Source organism: Loxodonta africana, chromosome X (assembly GCF_030014295.1).
Source record: "Loxodonta africana isolate mLoxAfr1 chromosome X, mLoxAfr1.hap2, whole genome shotgun sequence".
Lineage (NCBI taxonomy): Eukaryota > Metazoa > Chordata > Mammalia > Proboscidea > Elephantidae > Loxodonta > Loxodonta africana.
Genome location: NC_087369.1, coordinates 154,047,926 through 154,067,024, shown reverse-complemented (window position 1 = coordinate 154,067,024; position 19,099 = coordinate 154,047,926). Strand labels below are relative to the sequence as shown.

Sequence of the window (19,099 nt, the reverse complement as noted above, 5' to 3'; positions counted from 1 at the left end):
CTCAACCTCACCTCATCCTTACTCATAATATCCCATATGTTCCTGGGTGGCACAAAGGGTCTGCACTTGACTACTAATCTAAATGTCGGTGGTTTGAACAAAAGAAAGGCCTGGCAATCTGCTTCCATGAAGATTATAGCCAAGAAAACCCTATGGAGCAGTTCTATCTGTAACCACATGGAATCGCCGTGAGTTGCAATCAATTCAGCTGCAACAGGATTTTTTTTTTGAAGGAGGATGTATACCACAATTTGGTTATCCATTCATAGGTTGATGGACATTTGGACTCTCCGCTTTTTGGTTATTGTGAATTATGCTACTATGAACATGTGTCTGCATGTATTTGTTTGAGTGACTTTTCAATTCTTTTAGGTATATACATACCTAGAAATGGAATTGCTGGGTCATACGGTGAGACTCATTGAGGGTCTTCCTCTTTTTCACCGACCCTCTACTTTATCAAGCAGGATGTCCTTCTCCAGGGATTGGCCCCTCCTGATAACGTGTCCAGAGCAAGGGAGACAAAGTCTTGCCATCCTAGCTTCTAAGGAGCATTCTGGCTGTACTTCTTCTAAGACAAATTTGTTCTTCTGACAGTCCATAGTATATTCAATGTTTTTTGCCATCGAGAGGGATTGACGGACACAGTGGCTGCAACAATGGGCTCAAATATAGCAACAATTGTGAGGATGGAGCAGAACTGGGCAATATTTTGTTCTGTTAGATATAGGGTCGCTATAAGTCAGAACCAACTCGATAGCACATATCAACAACATAGTGAATCTATTTTTAACCTTTTGAGGGTTTGCCAACCTCTTTCCATAGTGGTTGAACCATTTTACATTCTCACCAGCAGTGAATGAGGGTTCCAGTTTCTCCACGTTCTTGCCAACACGTTATTTTCCATTTTTTTATTATAGTCATTCTAGCAGTTGTGACCACGTGATTTATTTTTGAATATTACATCTACCTAAATACCTTTTACATATTGCTGGTTGCAATTTGCTAATCCTTTAAGGATTTTGGTATATATGTTCATAAGGGATATTAGGTTGTAAATTTCTTGTCTTGTCATGTTTTTATTTGGTGTCATTATAAGGGAAATGCTGACTTCGTAAAAGGAATTGGATCTATATGCTCTATTTCTATTGTCTGAAAGTTTTATGCAATATCAATATAATTTCTTTTTAAATTTGAGCTGGAATTCACCAGTGAAGCCATCTGGGCCTGGGGTTTTCTTTGTGGGAACGTTTATAATTATGAACATGATTTCTTCAATAAATATAGGGCTTTTTAGATTTTACATTTCTTGTCTCAGTTTTTGTAATTTGGAAATTGAGTTCTTGAAAACAGAAGATGCCTGAGCATGGCGGGTGGTTTAGACCTCAGTTTGATGGGAACCAAAAGCAAAGCACAACAATGTGGGAGGGTTTACTCAAACGGGAAGAGGGGGAAGATGCTAGGCAGCCATGTTTCCTAGTACCCTTGCTCTTAACGGTATTTTTTTCAGACAGGATGGGTGGGAGAAGAGGTCATGGGGAGCCGGGTTGACTAGCATTTCTGGAACAACACTGCCATCGTGAGGCGATAGCTGGAAAAAGCCCCGAGGCTGCTTCCCCGAGATGGTTTTTAGCTTGAAAATGTCCATTCTGTGAGGTGGCTGTGCAGGCCTGGGCCTCAAACTGGAACTCAGTGCACCCTCCACAAGCCAATTAGATGCTTTGAACAGACATGGGATCAAGACGTAAAAGTCGGCCAGTAAGGGAGCAAGACGGAGCCAGTAGCCATCAGGAAGGCCAGGCACAGGAAGTAGCGGGGTGGGGCCTTGGTTTGCTCCCACTGTGGGCGGAGCTAGAGGAAGCTGCTAACCAACAAGCGCAGGCCCTGTGGGCATTGTTCTCTTCTGGTAGTTCACAGCATGAGGCAGGCTAGCATATGGTGTTACTATGATCTGGGGCTGGGCCCTTTGAGTAGCAGAGTCTGATCCTGGAGGACAAACCAGTTCCAGGTGGCATATAGCAGGAGACCATGGACTTGCTGGAGGTCTCAGGTGCACCCAAATGTCTGGAGGCCCGCTGCCTGGAGCTAAGAGGACCTGAAGAGAAGTGGAACCACCCAGCCGAGCCAAGATGTTTAGAACTTCTGCTAGGGGAGCAGATATGCACAAACAGATGGGGACAAAAACAGTGAAGAGTACTGAAGATGAATCCACATTTTAAAAGTTCTTATGTGCCGGAGGTGGCATTACCTGTGACCTCGCTTCACTTCTTCATACTTGGCTGCTGTAGCAGGTACATTGTAAAGAAGCATGATTGTTTCTAGAAATGCAAAAACAGGTGGCAAATTTTGAAAATATATCAATATTCCAAAGAATATTTAATGATTTTCGAAAAGCATTCAAGCTATAAGTGAGGTAAACTTGTTTAAATGCTTGAGGCACGAGGAAATTGAAACATTATTTTTTAAAGGTACATATTATATGAGCAAGGGGAAGAGATGAGAATGCATGACAAAGACATTTTTAAATTATTCTCATTGTGATTGAGATGCCATTTATTTTCCATTTTCTTTTTTCAAAATTTGAATGCTTTGCCAGGAGAAGGTATAAATTTTGTAATTTCTTGAAACAGAAAGAACTTCTAGAGTAAAATATATTTTTTAAAAGTCAAGCACTCAAAAGTTTATATTGATATGGAAGTATGCAAACAGCATAAGGTGATAATGAAGACTGCAGAACGACACCATGTATGGGTCCAATTATGTTAAAAAGAGATGGAAACACACACATATTCTCTCTCTCTCACATCTCCATCTATATGTGTGTAAACATTTTTAAAAACAATATATTTGCAAGCATGGTCAGTGTTTTAGTATGTGTTTTAACTTGACATTCTCGGTCAACATTTATATCTATTTGTATTTCTGCGTATATAAACAGACGTTAATGAAAGATTTATAGTTGTATGGAAAGAATGTGAATTCATTGACCTCGAAGCTTTGTTAGGTTACACATCTGCGTGACTGAATTTTAGGGAAGTAAATTTCAAATTTCTTTTATTGAACTCTTTTCTCTTTCTTTAAAGTTTTTAAAGATAAAATTTTAGAATAAATTTTAAGAAGGATAAAAAAAGAAGCCCTAATGTTCTGAGAAATAAATATATAGTGCCTGTTCCAATACTAGTTTTAAAATTACATGTTTGTCAGCATAGCAGTGATTAGGTAATGAGATCTCAAAATCTAAGATTGCTGAAAAAAAAAAGATTGCTGAGTGATGATTTTATAGGCATTTTATGTCCCACTTATTACTATATCTTTGTATGAATCCAAACACTTTTAAGTGAGAACTTAATATTTTTTCATGAATGGGCCAGTGAAGAAGCACTTTGCAAATGTTTTATTTTCTAAAATCCAGGTCTTGCTAATTTTTCATGACAATTTCAAACTGCCCAGGAATCAGAAGTGAAAATTTCAAATAAAAAACCTGATACTTCTATAAATCCAATTTAAATGCAAATTTATTGTTGTGTATGGCCATAAATATAGAACTGTGTTGCAAGTATTAAAAGAAGTGGAAGTAAATATGCAAAAGGTTATTGTTTAATACAAAGTTTTATGATACTACTTTTACTCTTCATCGGCACATGGTTATTTTCTGAATCCTTTGCAAGCTCTATGTCTTAGTTACGAAGGAGAAAATACAGCGCTGATCCCTAAGAGAAAAAACACTGACACTCGCACAGTAAGGTCATAGGAAGCTGTTGAAGGTCATTTAATAACATGGGAACATGCTTGCGTTTCAATGTAAAATGGTGACACCATGAAACAAAATCATGAACCCTCTAATTGGAACTTATATATGTTCAAGGATATTTGTCGCAACAAGTGGGGCATTGTATGACCTGGACTCTTATCCTAGGGTTCTAACCAAATGGGTGCTTCCAACTCAAAATACGCAGTGGTTAAGTGTTTGGCTGCTAACCAAAAGGTCAGCAGTTCGAATCCACCAGCTGCTCCTTGGAAACCCTATTGGGTGGTTCTGTTCTGTCCTATAGGGTCCCTATGAGTGGAGATCGACTCAACAGCAAAGGGTTTTTAATGCTTAGGTCAGAAAATGGAGGAGGACTCCCAGGGATCATAAGAAGTGAGATAGGTAAGGAACTACATGCCCTGGTGCCTAGATCTGCTTTTCTACGGGACTTTAGTTTCTGTCATTTTCTTTACTCTCTTATCATTGGGTTCCTAAGAATTGCCTATTGAAGCAGACAAATTGGTAAAGGAAAAATGCTGGGAATCAAGGTTGAGTGAAGAAGAGTAGATCTGTGTGAAGCCTTGGTCTAGTGGAAAATGAATTCTTGAAAAGAAAAGATACCTGATGAGGATACAAGATCTAAGCCTTAGTTTCTTTTCAGATAAAGACCTGGAGCAAAAGTGCCACAGTGAGCATATTTCCTCCAAACTGGGCAAGATGCAGGGCATCCATGTTTCCTGGCTCTCTTGTCTCTTGGCGGGATTTTTCTCAGACTGGATGTGTGGGAGAATAGCGTGTTGGGGCAGGGTTTGTCAGCCTACCTGCAGCACTACTGCCATCGTGAGGAAGTAATTTGACAAAACCGAAAGTTGTTTGTGAAAACTCCCAGGCCTTTTGGGAGGCTGAGTGGGCCCTGAACCCAAACTGGGCTTCTTTCCTTCATCTCTGAGTCCTTCTATAAGCTCTGAACAAAGGTGGGGCCCTGGTCAAGAAGCTGATAAGTGAGGGGCCAGGACTCAGCAGGCAGCTACCTGGCACCCAAGTACAAGAAATTGTGGGGCGGGACTGAGGTGTCCTCCCATTGAGGGCAGAGCTAGAGGAAACCACTCAGAGGCTATGCAGAACATCTGAGCCTTTGTCTCTTGTACCTGGCATTTCCAGAATGAGACAGTCTGGCTGGCATGAGGTACCCCTGCACTCTGGGATTCTGGGCTCCCTGTAGCAGCAAGTGTCAGAGCTTGGCAGGGGGATGGTGGTGGTAGGGATCTCAGTTCCAGGTGACTTCTAACAGTGTGCTTTCTGGGGGTCTTAGGGACACCCAAAGATCACTTGCTCCATTGTCTGGAGCAAGGAGGAATGAGGAGTGCTTGCCAGCCTGCCAAGTCAGTAAACTCCAGAACATCAGTAGGGGTGTAGATGTGTACAACTAGATGGGGACCAAGAATGAAGAAAGCCTGAAGAAATTTTCTGAGCCCAGGAGGTAGCAGCCGCAGTACCTTTACAGCTATTTTCTAGGACCCAATGTGAAAGCCAAGCCCCGTTAGAGGGACCTGCTCTCATCTCAGCTTTCACAAGGGGACAGAAAGGAGTTCTTTAGCAGTTGGCTTTCCCCAAAGAAAGATGAGACCCTTGAGGACTGTGACTGTTCATTCATACTATACTCATTACCGTCGAGTCGATTCTGACTCATAGAGACCCTATAGGACAGGGTAGAACTGCGCCATAGGGTTTCCAAGGCTATAGATGTTTATGGGAGCAGACTATCACATCTTTCTCTCACGGAGCAGCTGGTGGGTTCGAACCGCTGACCTTTGGCTTAACAGCCAAGTGCTTAACCACCAGGGCTCCTTTCGTTCATAGAAGCAAACATTATTCTCTGTGCCTGCTTCCTAGCCTTTTAGTGATGAAGATTCCTTCGAGGCCTTACAAGATATCCTCCTTTAGGGAGTTGAGCACATCAGGGTCCCAGAACACTTGCCCCAGTATGACAAGAAATGCCTTCAATTTCTTATGACTCACTGTCCAGATGGGTGCCAGTAATGGTGTTAGTAGCTGTACCAATGATGTGTACCGGTGATGGTATGTGTAGCTGACCTCTTGCAGAAGAGGAAGGAATGTTTTTCTGGTGCACTATTGTAATGTCTGATCACCTCCTGAACACTGCTGACCTAGTGGGAAGCTACAACATCTACTGGCAAATTTCTATCAATTACTGCAACGACCATGTGGTCCCTGGAGAAATTAGCTCTCCTGATATCTGTAACTGAGACTAGCAGTCCTTGAAGCTATTGTTGGTCATATTCAGTGATGGCCTGTGGACGTGGGTGTCATTGGTTCCCAGGAGAGTTTGTAAACATTTAAGAAAGCATGCCTCAATGGTCTGAAGTACCCTGTGAATGTGTAAAGTGACCTCTGGCCCCTCCAGCCTACTTCAGCTAAAGCAGACCGAGAGAGAAACCTTGCGTCAGGCTAAGCATCTGCTTTGAAGTAACAGTTTGATTTGACCATATGCTGGATTGGGGAAGCCAAATATGTGAAGACAATGTCCCATATCTGAAGTTGGAATTGTGGATGACATCAGAGGTGGCTCTACCCCTGGAATTCCTCAGGCTCAAGAATTTTGTGTTCACACATTTTGTTTTACATTAAGAGACTGCATCTGGCCGGGTAGTGGATGGAAGCCTAAATCAACAGCACCTTGTTGTGTCCCAGGAATTCAAGCATGACACCATGGACAGTATTACTGGATTTCAGTCTTTCTGTTTCCAACCATAAGTACCCTTCAACATTGACACTCATCTCAGATCAAGAGCTGTTCCAAAATGAAAAGTTAAAAGGAAAATAACCGAGTGAGAAAGTTGGCAAAGCAAAGAGCAGATACTTCCCAGCCAATGAAGGCCATGCAACAAACACAAAAATCTTTTAGCAGAGATTCTCAAATTCACCAGTACCCAAGTGAATTGTAATTAAACAAGTTTACCCCTATTACCTCTCACCCGTCATCATAACTCTAAAGGAACCACTGAAAATGAAGCTGTTGATAATGCCCAGTTTGTGTGCTGATTTGTAGACTCAGATAAGCTCCTACCAGGTGAGAAGCATTGTCAATTGGTTCACCTCTTTGGAGGTCACTTGGTCAACATCGGTTAATCTTTCATGTGGGCGTATCCTTTGTCCAGAGAGTCTGCCTTTGAAAAGTGATCACATGTCCATACTCCACAGGAAATAGAGAGGTGGACCCAAGGAGAATCACTGAGGTTTCCTTTGCAAAAGTGAACAGTGGGGAAAGGCAAAGGGTCCATTTTTCATGGTTCAGCTACAACAGGTTCAGCTGTAACAGGTAGTCCTAAGCCTTTAGAAGGACTGAAGTCTATTCTGTTTCCTTATCAGGAGAGATGTTCAGGCCTTTCATTCAGGGATTAAAAAGCAAACTGTTGGATCTTTGGGATCAAACTATCCTAGGTGGCTAATATAAGGAAACAAAGTTGGAAAGTAAAGCCTGTCTTTCTCTACTTATTACATGCATGATTACTTCAAGTCCAAGGCATAAATATATATGGATTCAAAAAAGCAAACCAGCATAAGGAAAATATCTCCAGAGCTTCTAACCAAGCAACTAACAGTATTTAACTTTCTAGAGTGATGTTTCCAAAGTTTTGTCTTCCTTTCTGGTCTTAGCTTTATACCTGTCTGAAATCTTGACATGTTGACAAGAAAGACTTATATTTTAATACACACACAGAGACACAAATTCAAGAAACCAACGTTGCCCAATATATAATTAAGAAAATCGCATGTTGCAAGATTTACTTTTCTCTAAAAAATATACACACCTTTATGTACATGCAGGAACATTGAAAGGCCTCACTTGTTATGCAAACAGATGCTATTTCCAAATTGTAGTTAACAGAAAATCCAGTATTCTGAAGCATGTTTAACAACACATGAAGGGGCCTATGTGAGAAAGACCTGAGAAAACTATGATAGAAGGAAGCAACTCAAACTGCAAAAATATTTTTGGTTTTAATTATGTAAGTCAAAATTCATACGAATAAACCCTGAAAATCCATGCACATATACTCACACACAATTATATATATATAATAAAAGCAGAATGCAGTAAATCAAATATCAGCGGGTTATCTATCATGCTTCTGTGACTTAGGGTATTGCTTCTTTACCCTTTATATTTGCTCAGTTTACTAAATCTTTTCCAGATGCATATATTATTCTCATGATTTGGTCAACAGTAAAGAAATGCTATGAGATTTAATGATAAAAAACTATCATATCCCCCATGAATAGTTAGTGTTATTAGAAAGTGCTCATCGAGAATCATGGCACCAAACTATGTGTAGAGAATGTGACCAGGTTGGATTTGAAGAAAAGAAATGGAAATGTTAATTTTGTATGTGTGAGTCTATCAGTGCTCTAAGGAATATGGAGAAATATTGAAAAATATATATTTTTTATTTTTTTCTTTATTGATGACAGACTAAATCTAGTTAAATGGTATCAGCTCTCGTGAACACTTGTGTATCTCTTTTATAATGTATAAACAAGTGTACCCACCAACCTGCTTATAATGATTCATTTGGGAAAGTGGGATTTGGGATGAAGTGTTTTCATTAGTTCTTGATAAATTTGTGTATTCTAAGAGATTTTAAGGGAAGCTGTTAACATATTTGTAATTTGAGAACCAATCCAAAACAAATATGTGTAGAAGAACTTCTTGGTAAAATTTAAAGAGAAAATTAAAAATGTTTCCTACTTGTTTTTAGGTATAAATATATAGTATCTGACCAAAATGGGTTTAAGAATATATGTCAGCTTAGTGTATATTAAGCAAAAAAAGGATACAATAATCTGACCCTTGAGAATACCACATGGAATATGGTATCATGGGTAATTTTTTTAACATCATAAGTTTCTTTTGTAACATAGCTTTATGAATTGAGAAATTTCTCAGTGACAACAAAATAGATTTAATAAGTGGGACAATGAACAGTCTTTTTCCTAATGATTTATTTACTAAAAATGAGGACTTGTCAACTCTTAAAAGTGTTATTGTCAAACTCCCCAGGAATCAGGAGTAAAAATTTCTGATACAAAACGTATCTAATTTTAATATAAATTTATTGTTGTATATGAACGTAAATATAGAACTCTGTGTGTACTGAAAAGAATGGAAGGACATAATTCAAAAGGTGGTCTTAACGGGTTTTATGGCAGTGCTTTTCTTCCTGTTCAGCACATGGTTATTTCTAAATCCTTTGCATGTACCATGTCGTAGTTACTAATGAGAAAATGATTTTAATACTGATCTCTAAGAGATAAACCATAACACACATTCACGCACAACAGTTATAAGCAGTTGAAGGCCATTTAATGACAAGGCAAAGTGCTCGTGTTTCAGTGTTAAATAAAATCATGAGACAAAACTGAGTAACTTTTGGTTGAAGTTTATATATTGTATGTATGTATATATCTATATTCTGCCATGTGGGGCATCATATAGCATATAGTAATGAAAGCTATCTGGGCCCTCCTCTTACGGCTACTGCCAAAAGGCTGCCAACATTTCAATACTTAAGGCCTGATTCTTCACCCAGAAAATGGAGAATTTGGGAGCCTTGCAGATGAGCCAGGTTGAGGACACTTGGATTGGTACCTCCTCTAGGCCTTAAGTTTTCCAGCATTTTATTTTGCCATTTAGGCCTGGGTCCCTGAGACTTGCCACCAGAAACAGACAACTTGATCACTTGGGAAAAAGCTGGAGAGAGAATGCTGAGTGAATACCTAAAGACCAGATTTAGTGGAAATTAAATTCTTGAAAAGAGAATATGCGTGATGCCGTTGGGCAGCTTGGACCTCAGTTTAGTTTCATATGAAAACCAAAAGCAAAAGTGCGTGGATGTGGGCAGGTTTTCTCAACCAGGGCCTAAAGTCAGGCAGCCATGTTTCTTGGCGCCTCTGTCTAAGGGTGGCGCTTTTTTCAGACTCGATGGGCGGGAGAAGAGTGTGTGAGTGCGGGTGGGGGAGGGAGGGAATGTTAGACTGTGCCGCACTACTGCCATCATGCGGAATCAACTTTAAAACACCCTTTGTGGGTTGAGCCTTTATTAAAAAAAAAGGGAAAAAGAGGAAGACCTTCAAATAGGTGAATGGACACAGTGACTGAAATGAGAATTGTGAGGATCCGGCAACGTTTTGTTCTGTAATACTTAAGGTCGCTATGAGTTGGAACTGACTTGACAGCACCTAACAACAATAACAAGCTTTTATTTTGGTGTTGGTGAAGAATACTGAATACCATCGGCTGCCAGAAGAAAAAAGTCTGTCTTGGAGGATGGCGAAACTTTGTCTCACTTAGGACACATTATCAGGAGGGACCAATCCCTGGAGGACATCATGCTTGGTAGAGAGTCAGAAAAAAAGCAGAAGACCTCAGCGAGATGGGTTGACATACTGGCTGCAGCAACAATGGGCTCAAACATACCTACTTTTGTGAGGATGGTGCAGGAACAGGCAACGTTTCGTTCAGTTGTTGGGGGCCTGCAGGTTGCTATGATACTGAATAGGTTTCAGCAGAACTTATAGCCCAAGACAGCCTAGGAAGGGCCTGGCGACCTACTTCCAAAAATTATCCAGTGAAAACTCTATGGATCACAACAGAATATTGCCCAATCTAGTGCTGGAAGATGAGCCCCCTAGGTTGGAAAAAAAATACTCGAAATACACAGGGGCCACAACAATGGACTTGAGCGTACTAATAATTGGGAAGATGGAGTCAGACCAGGCAATGTTTTCTTCTCTTATATGGGGTCGCCATGAATCAGAACCGACTCTATGACAACAAACACAAAAGGCCTACTGTCTCCTAGAAAATGGAGAGAGGACTCTGGGAGGCTAGGAAGCCAAGTCAAGGAGCTTCCAGTTTTTTTTCTCCCACTTAAGCCTGGATCTTTGAAACTTGCCTCCAGAAGAAGAAGACTTGATAACTGGGGGAAATGTTGGAAAATTAATGCTGAAAGAAGAACAGCTGAACCTCGAAGCCAAGGTCTGATGGAAAAGTAATGCATGAAAAGAGATGCCTGATGAGGCTGAGGAATTCAGGACTCTGATTTTGGATGAAAGTGAAAAGCAAAACAGTATGAGTAAGAGTAAGTTTCCTCAAAGTGGGCAAGTGGGCAAGATCTGAGGCAACTGTGTTTCCTGGTACCTTTGTCTCGGTGGCGTTTTTTCAGTCTGGATGGGTGGGAGAAGAGCGCATGGGGGCAGGGTTTGTCAGTCTATCTGCAGCACTACCGCCATCATGAGGCAGTAATTTGACAAATGCATAAGGCATGGGTGCTTTCTCGCAAAAGACCCAGAAGTTGAGGATGGTGAGACCTATGGGTAGGTTGAGCAGGACCTGGCCCTAAGCTTGGCCTCCTTGCTGTCATCTCTGAGACCTTCCCAGAGTTGGGGGCAAAGTTGTGATGTAGTTATAGAAGTTGGCTAGTGAGTGGCCAGGACTCAGCAGGCAACTGCAGGAAGTTCTGGCATACAGAGTCATGCCAGGTTTGGTTTCCTCCCAGTGTGGGCAAGACTCTTGTTTTTAGGTGCCCTTTCGACTTATAGTGACTCCATGTGACAGTAGAACTGCCCCATAGGGTTTTCTAAACTGTAATCTTTACAGGAGCAAATCACCAGGTCTTTTTCCCATGGAGCCGCTGGCTGGGTTCTAACTGCCAACATTTCAGTTAGCAGCTGAGCGCTTAACCGTTGTGCCACAGGACTAGAGGAAGCAGTTTACAGCCAAGTGCAGAGCTTATGATATCTTGTCATAAGGAGGCTATCTTGTCAGGCTTCCAAGGAATCTTCATCAGTAAAAGGCTAGGAAGCAAGTAGAGAGAGTAATATTTGATAGTATGAATGAACAGTCATGGTCCTCAAGTGTCCCTTCTTGTTTTGGGGAATGTGGAATGTCAACCGCTAAAGAACCCCTTTTGACCCTTTGTGAGAGCTGAGATGAGAACAGGTCACTCTAAGTGGGTAGGCCTTCACACTGGGTCCTTGAAAACAGCTGTAAACCAACTGCCTCCTGGGCTCAGAAAATTCCTCCAGGCCTTCTCCATTCTTGCACTCCTATTGATGTTCTGGGGTTTATTAGCTTGGGAAGCTGGCAAGTTCTTCTTCTCCTTAGATCTTCCTTGCTCCAGGCAATGGGGCAGCAGACCTTGGGGTGTCCCTGACACCCTTCAAAGAACACTGACTATTGTTAGAAGTCACCTGGAGTTGAGATTACCGCCTCTCCCCCCTACACACACACACACACACACACACACACACACACTGTTGCCACAGGGGGCCTAGGCCCCAGAGTGCAAGGATAGCTTGTGCCAGTCAGACTCTCATTCTGGAAATGGCAGGTACAAGAGAAAGATACAGATGCCGTGCATAGCCTCTGAGTGGTTTCCTCTAGCCCTGCCCTCACTGGGAAGACACGGAAGCCTTGCCCCAGTTATGGCCCCTCACTTACCATCTTCTTGATGAGGATCCCTCCACTGTCCAGACCTCCTAGTAAGCCTCAGAGTTGAAGTAAAGGAGGTCCAGCTTGGGATCAGCGCACACTCAGCCACAGAAAGGTCCAGACTGTTCTCCACCGCTAGGCCTTATGGGAATTTGCACTAACAACTTTGATTCTTGTCAAACTATTTCCTCTTGATGGCAGTATTGCTCCAGAAAAGACAATTAGCCCTGCCCCTGGACCTCTTCTCCCTCCCATCTAGTCTGAAAAAAGGGCCATTGAGCGACCAAGGAACCAGGAAGCATGACTGCCTTACTTATAGTCCTGTTTGGGGGAAATCTGCTTTTTTTGCTCCAGTTTTGCTTCATGTTAACATCTGAAATCAAACTGAAGCTTAAACTATCCACCCTCATCAGGTATTTTTTGTTTTCAAGAATTTCACTTCAGTTCCATTTCAAAAGTTCAAGGCTTCGCAGATCTGCTGTTCTTCAGTCAACATATCTTTCAGGATTTTCCGAGTTTTTTGAATCAGGATACAAGTCTCAGGGATCCAAGACTAAGGAAAAGATGTTGCTGTAATCTCAAGGTTGAGAAGAGGTCTTCCGTAGTCACCACAACTTGTGGACCTTGACCTGGCTCATTTCCCAGGCTCCAAAGGGCTCACATATTTTAGAAAGTAACCAAAATGTCTTCCCTCTTTTTAAATGTCTTTCCAGACAATGTAGAGTTGAGTAGTAACATTTTCAAGTTGCTCAATCTGATATTAAAACAAATATTCACATTTAATTATTTTCATTTAAGGACATTAGAGTCAAGCTTTACATAGGTTTTTAAGTAATATGCTGAAATTCAACATTATCACATGACTTTTTTCTTATATCTTTATACTTTCTTTTATGCCTCATGTATATTCATGTTTGACTCGACGGCACTGGGGTTTTATATGTTCATGTTTTCATTTTGGCAAAAACAATGATTTATAAGATTATAGAAACAATGCATTTTTTATAGTGAGTTGGGCAATTAAGTAGGGAATATAAACAACTCAATCTAATTAGGTGATTACATAATTTATTATCCAAGTCTGAGGACTGCTGTAAACTGTGACTTCCCAAGGCAAAGTAAGGAATGTTCACCCTATTTATAATTCAACGGCCTTGAGAAAAAACTGATCACATCTTTGTGTTTTCCTTACTATGTTTTATATCCCTAAGCATGTTGATATATCTTTACTTCCATATATAGAAACATGCTGTTAAAAGTACTAAAAATTCAAAGAAATTGAAACACAAGATTTATTCTGAGCAGTTATTCTATATGCACATAGGGAGACCATTCTGATTCCCAAAAAAGCAAATGGCTCAAAGTAGACTAGTTACAATGAAGCTTATAAAGAGGAGGGAGAGGTATTAAAGATCAACCATTGGCTAATCTTGACATTATTGATTAAACCCTGCCCACCCCCTTCTACTGTAATCAACTGATATCAGGTCATGAGGTGGTCTCTGGCCCTCCACCTACCTGCAGCATGCTACCTTCAGAAATTTAAATTAAGTAAGCCTGTTTTTGAACAGGAAAGAATAGCAACTTTGGATGAAAAAAGCTACTGGCAGGATTAATTTTGGGCCAGGAATTTTTTTTACAGTTAATTTGGTTTTATGGGTTAAAAAAAAAAAAGCCTTAAAATCAAAGTAAGATGTCTGTTGTTAATTTTTCTCTTTGACAGTGGTTACAAAAATTGGGTATTTCCTTGAATTTATTTTTCATTTTATGCTTTTACCCTTTTGTATTTCAGGGGCATTTTAACAATATATTTCAGTTATATCAAAGTATTATTTAAAAATATGAAAATAGCTGTTTTCCTATTTGTAAAAAATAAACTTTGTCTAATATAGAATATTTAGTTAATTGGAATTCAGCTCTATTACTACCTCTGTGACCTTGGGCAAGGTATTTAAACTTTCTGTGCTACCTTTCTTCCTTTATTAAGTGGCAAGAATCACAGTACTTAACTTCAGAGGGATGTTGTGACAAATAAATGTATGAAACTCCATCAAGTTCATTAGAATATTCCTTGGTACATGGTAAATGCTCAATAAATATTAGCTACTATTTTTGTTATTGGTTTTCCAGCAGCCCACAGGGATAGAGAACATTTCATACTCTACCACCTATGAAGTTCAAGCCATTTGTTACCCAGTAATTCAAAAAAAGATAAATTGAAGCCAACTTAAAGGAGCCTAGGAGCCTTAGATAGGAAGATCGTTCAGAACAAACAGAATTCTGACCCAGCATACAGAGTTGCTAGATGAGAAAAATGACAATTTGAATTAAAAATTTTTTTTAATTCAGATGCATCACAAAAGGCTTTATTTAGCTAAAAAAACTAAACTACTAGATAGATGATTTGAGAACCAGTTGACATCGAATGAGAGGGTATAATGATTGACTGTATGAAATATCTCAAAACACAGAGGAAAATATAAAACAATAGGAAAATGAGGAAAACAGTAATAACCTTAGAGATATATCTAAGAGTCTGGACACATGACTGAAAGATGTTACAGAATGGGAAAAACAAAATGAAACAGAACGATTTTGTTAGGTGCCATCGAGTCAGTTCCGACTCGTAGCAACCCAGTGTACAACAGAACGATATGTTGCCTGGTCCTGCCTAGCCTCACAGTTGTTATTATGCCTGAGCCCATTGTTGCAGTCACTGTGTCAATCCATCTCATTGGGGGTCGTCTTCTTTTTCGATGACCCTCTACTTTACCAAGCATGATGTCCTTCTCCAGGGACTGGTCCCTCCTGATAACATGTCGAAAGTACATGAGATGAAGTCTCACCATCCTTGCTTCTTATGAGCATTCTGGCTGTACTTCTTCCAAGACAGATTTGTTTATTCTTCTCGCATTCCATGGTATGTTCACTGTTCTTTGCCAACGGCATAGTTCAAAGACGTCAGTCCTTCGATCTTACTTATTCAGTGTCTAGCTTTCGCATGTATGTAAAGTGATTCAAAATACCATGGCTTGGGTCAGGTGCACCTTAGTCTTCAAAGTTTGCACTTCAACACTTTTATAGAGGTCTTTTGTAGCAGATTTGCCCAATGCAACACATCGTTTGATTTCTTGACCACTGTTCCCATGGGTGTTGATTGTGGAAACACGTAAAATAAAATCCTTGACAACTTCAGTGTTTACAAAACAGAATAGACAAGGCAAATTTAAAGCAAAAGGAGAGGATTTCCCACAGCTAAAAAAGGCCTGGATTTTCAGACTGTAAGGATTCATTGAGGTCTAGACTACAGTAAAGATATGCACAAGGAACTCTGGTGGCACAGTGGTTAAGAACTTGGTTGCTAACCAAAAGGTTGGCAATTCAAATCCACCAGCTACTCCTTGGAAACCCATTGGAGCAGTTCTACTCTCCCCTACAGGGTCACTATGAGTCAGAATCCATTCGATGGCAATGGGTTTGGTTTGCCATGCCATAGGGGCACTTGAAAAAATATTTAGCCAAACGGATTTTCCAGACCAGAGACCTCAAGTGGATGGAGATGAAGAGATAGAAGTAAAGACATTAAATCTGAACTATAAGGATAGACTCTCTGTGAATGAGTAACATAAGCACTAAACACTCATAACTCAAGGAACATACTGAAGAGAAATTCCAGTAAGCATAGAACTAAAATATTAAACAATTTAAGCAAAAACTTTTGAGGTTTGAAAAATGCAAGAGCATGAAATAGGATAAAATTTTTAATGGACATATCAGTTTGGGATAGCGTTGAGGGCGAGGAAACCAAAAAGCCAAACCCAGTGCTGTCAAGTCGATTCCTACTCATAGCGACCCTATAGGACAGAGTAGAGCTGCCCCATAGAGTTTCCAAGGAACGCCTGGCGGATTCAAACTGCCGACCCTCTCTGGTTAGCAGCTATAGCACTTAACCACTACACCACCAGGGTTTCCTGAGAAAAAGGAGAAATCAAGAATTTTGATCTGAGAAACCTGTGCCTTGGACGACATTAAGCATTGTGTTTAAGATGAGATTAGAGAAATATATGCCTGTTTATGAGCACAAAGAAGTTAAAGTAATAATAGAAATTAACAAATAGGCAAAGGGGAATAATCAGCAACTTGATCAGAACAAAAAAGGAAAACAGAAATAATAAACATAAAGCAGGACGGGAGAAATAAAACCGTTTTCTTCATTACGCTAAATGTAAGTGGGCTGAATTCTCCTAAAAGACAGAGATTGTCAGATTGGACTAAAAAAAAAAAAAACACAAAACTATAAAAAGAAAAACAAAACTATGCTTTTTATGGTTAAGTCACTGAAAGCCAAGAATTATAGAGAGTTTGGAAATTAAAGATGGGTAAATAAATGTCAGACAGCTACAGACAGAAGGAAGAAAAGAGTGGCAATATAAATATTAGACAAGTGTACTTTGAGGTTAGAAGCACTAAAACATAAAAAGAGGGGGCACTTTGTAATGATAAAATGGAGTAGCATTGAATCAATGAATTGGGGGAGAATATCTTTATGATATAGCTTTCTGTATTTGATCATACCATCTGTATTTGAGTGTTCTTTACTAATTTTCAGTAATTTTATATGATTTTCTAATTAAATATCTTACACATCTTTTATGCCTAGTTATTCATAGTATTCTAAATGGTATCTTTTTAAAAATTATGTTTTCTAATTTTTGTTAATGTATGGAAAAACAATTTACTTTTATATGTTGATCTTATACCTTGACAGTTTTATTAATTCTCTTATTTATAATAAATTACCCAACCCTAGATTCCTTTGTATTTTCTATGTAGACCATAGTATCTTAAACAAATAATGACAGTTTTTCTTTTCTTTTCTAATCCTCATGTTTTAACTTCGTGTTTCTTTTTTCATTGTGTAACCAAGACCTTCAGTACCCCTGTGGGGGAAGATAGTTAAGTATGGGGGAAGATGTTTAAGTAGATACAAAAAATGAATTAGACATCGATCTATTTCACACTTTTTAATATTTCTAGGCTCTTAGGTAGTATTTGTCATTTATTTTAATGATACATTTCCTTCTTGTTTGAAGCAATTGCAAGCAAAAACATTACTTTGTAAATGAAAAGATATTTAAGTATTTTTAATAGTTACAGGTACTCTCAGGCTTTTACCTATCCTCTTCTCTTTGCCACTTGTGAGATCCTGAAACTGAAGGACAGTATTGCCCAGGCAAACAAATACCCAGTAGGCAAAAGGGACTGGCCCAGTGCACTGGGGTTCCTCGTAACTCTCTGTGCCCGTAGATTTTAATCTCGTGGTTCCTTGCTGTTTTTGAATTCTTTGATACTCTTAAGGAGAATTTTGCATTCCATCCTCTGTATATTTTGTCTTCAGTAGAGGAAGGTAGAGAAGTGGTCCAAATATTGTAGCCCACCATATACAAAAAATGAATTGGACATCGATCACACTTTTTAATATTTCTAGGCTCTTAGGTAATATTTGTCATTTATTTTAATGATACATTTCCGTCTTGTTTGAAGCAATTGCAAGCAAAAACTTACTTTGCAAATGAAAAGAGGTAGATTTTTTTCTTTTTTAATTGTACTTTAGATGAAGATTTACAGAGCAAATTAGTTTCTCATTAAACGATTAATACACATATTGTTTTGTAACACTGGTTGCCAGAGATAGAATTTTAAAAAATAAAGTGAAATATATTTTTTTTCTTAAATGAGGCAAAAACAAAATAAACAAAACTAATGAACTGAAAAAGCGTTTGTGTTCCCATGTTAAAAGATGAAGCCGTGAGAAAAAACTATGAGTAACCTCTGATTGGAATATATACATACCTGAGTATATGTATCGCTCACGGTGGGGTGTTGTATGGCACACAGGGATGAGAAGTATCTAAGTTCTCCTCTTAGGGCTGCAGCCAAAAGCTGTCTCTCATTTAACCCAGATACTAACCTAGAAAATGGTGAAGGACTCATTGGGAGCCTAGGAAGTAAACCAAGCTAAGGAACAAGTGGCCTGAAGCCTAGAACTGCCCTAATCCAGCGCTTGATTCTTCCAGAATTTTTGTCTTTCTATTCGCCCTGCCTCCTTGAGCCTTAGGCCATAGACGCAGACAACTTGATAATTTGGGAAAATCCTAGAGATATAATGCTGAATGAAGAAGAGCAGAAATGTGAAGTTTAGGTCAAGTGGAAATTGAGTTCTTAAAAATAGAATATGCGTGATGAGGATGGGTGTTTAGAACTCAGTTTGAATTCAGATGGAAACCAAAAGCAGATTTCCTCAACTGGGCAAGACTAAAGGAAGCCATGTTTCTTGGCAGCTGTGCCTCTTGGTGTCATTTTTTCCAGACTGGATGGGCGGGAGAAGAATGCTTGTGGGGCAGGGTTTGTTGCATATCTGTAGCACTACTGCCATCGTGAGGAAATAGTTTTAAAATCACTAAGACATTCCGCCTTCCTTCCCATGAGGCCTAGCAGTTGAGAAAGATCTCCGCCGTGGAGAGATGAAACAGGCTCGGTCCCCAAGCTGGACCTCGTTGCCCTCTCCTCTAAAGCCTTACAGGAGATCTGTACGCTGGCGGAATCTTGGTGCAAAACCTTGTGAGTGAAGAATGAGGACTGAAATAGCAGCTTCCTGGCAGGTTAGGCACAGGAAGTTGTGGGGGCAAGGCCTCTGTTTCCTTTCAGTGTGGGCGGGACTAGCAGACACAGCTCAAAGTCAAATGAGTACCTGTTGGCATTTGCCTCCTGTCCTGCCCTTCAGAGCACCAAGTGGACTAACTCATGGTGTCCCCATGCTCTGGGGCTGGCTCCTT

General features: G+C 39.9%; 1 long non-coding RNA gene across 2 annotated transcripts in view; it reads left to right on the top strand.

Annotated features, from left to right (window-relative positions):
- The first annotated feature begins 897 nt into the window (after positions 1 to 897).
- Positions 898 to 19,099, top strand: part of LOC111748069 (uncharacterized) — a 44,263-nt gene continuing 26,061 nt past the window's right edge. Inside the window, exon 1 of one of the 2 annotated variants that reach the window (XR_010319649.1) lies at positions 898 to 2,291. This is a non-coding gene — a long non-coding RNA (uncharacterized LOC111748069). The remainder of the gene's footprint in view (positions 2,292 to 19,099) is intronic. The other variant, XR_010319650.1, reaches the window with a different exon arrangement.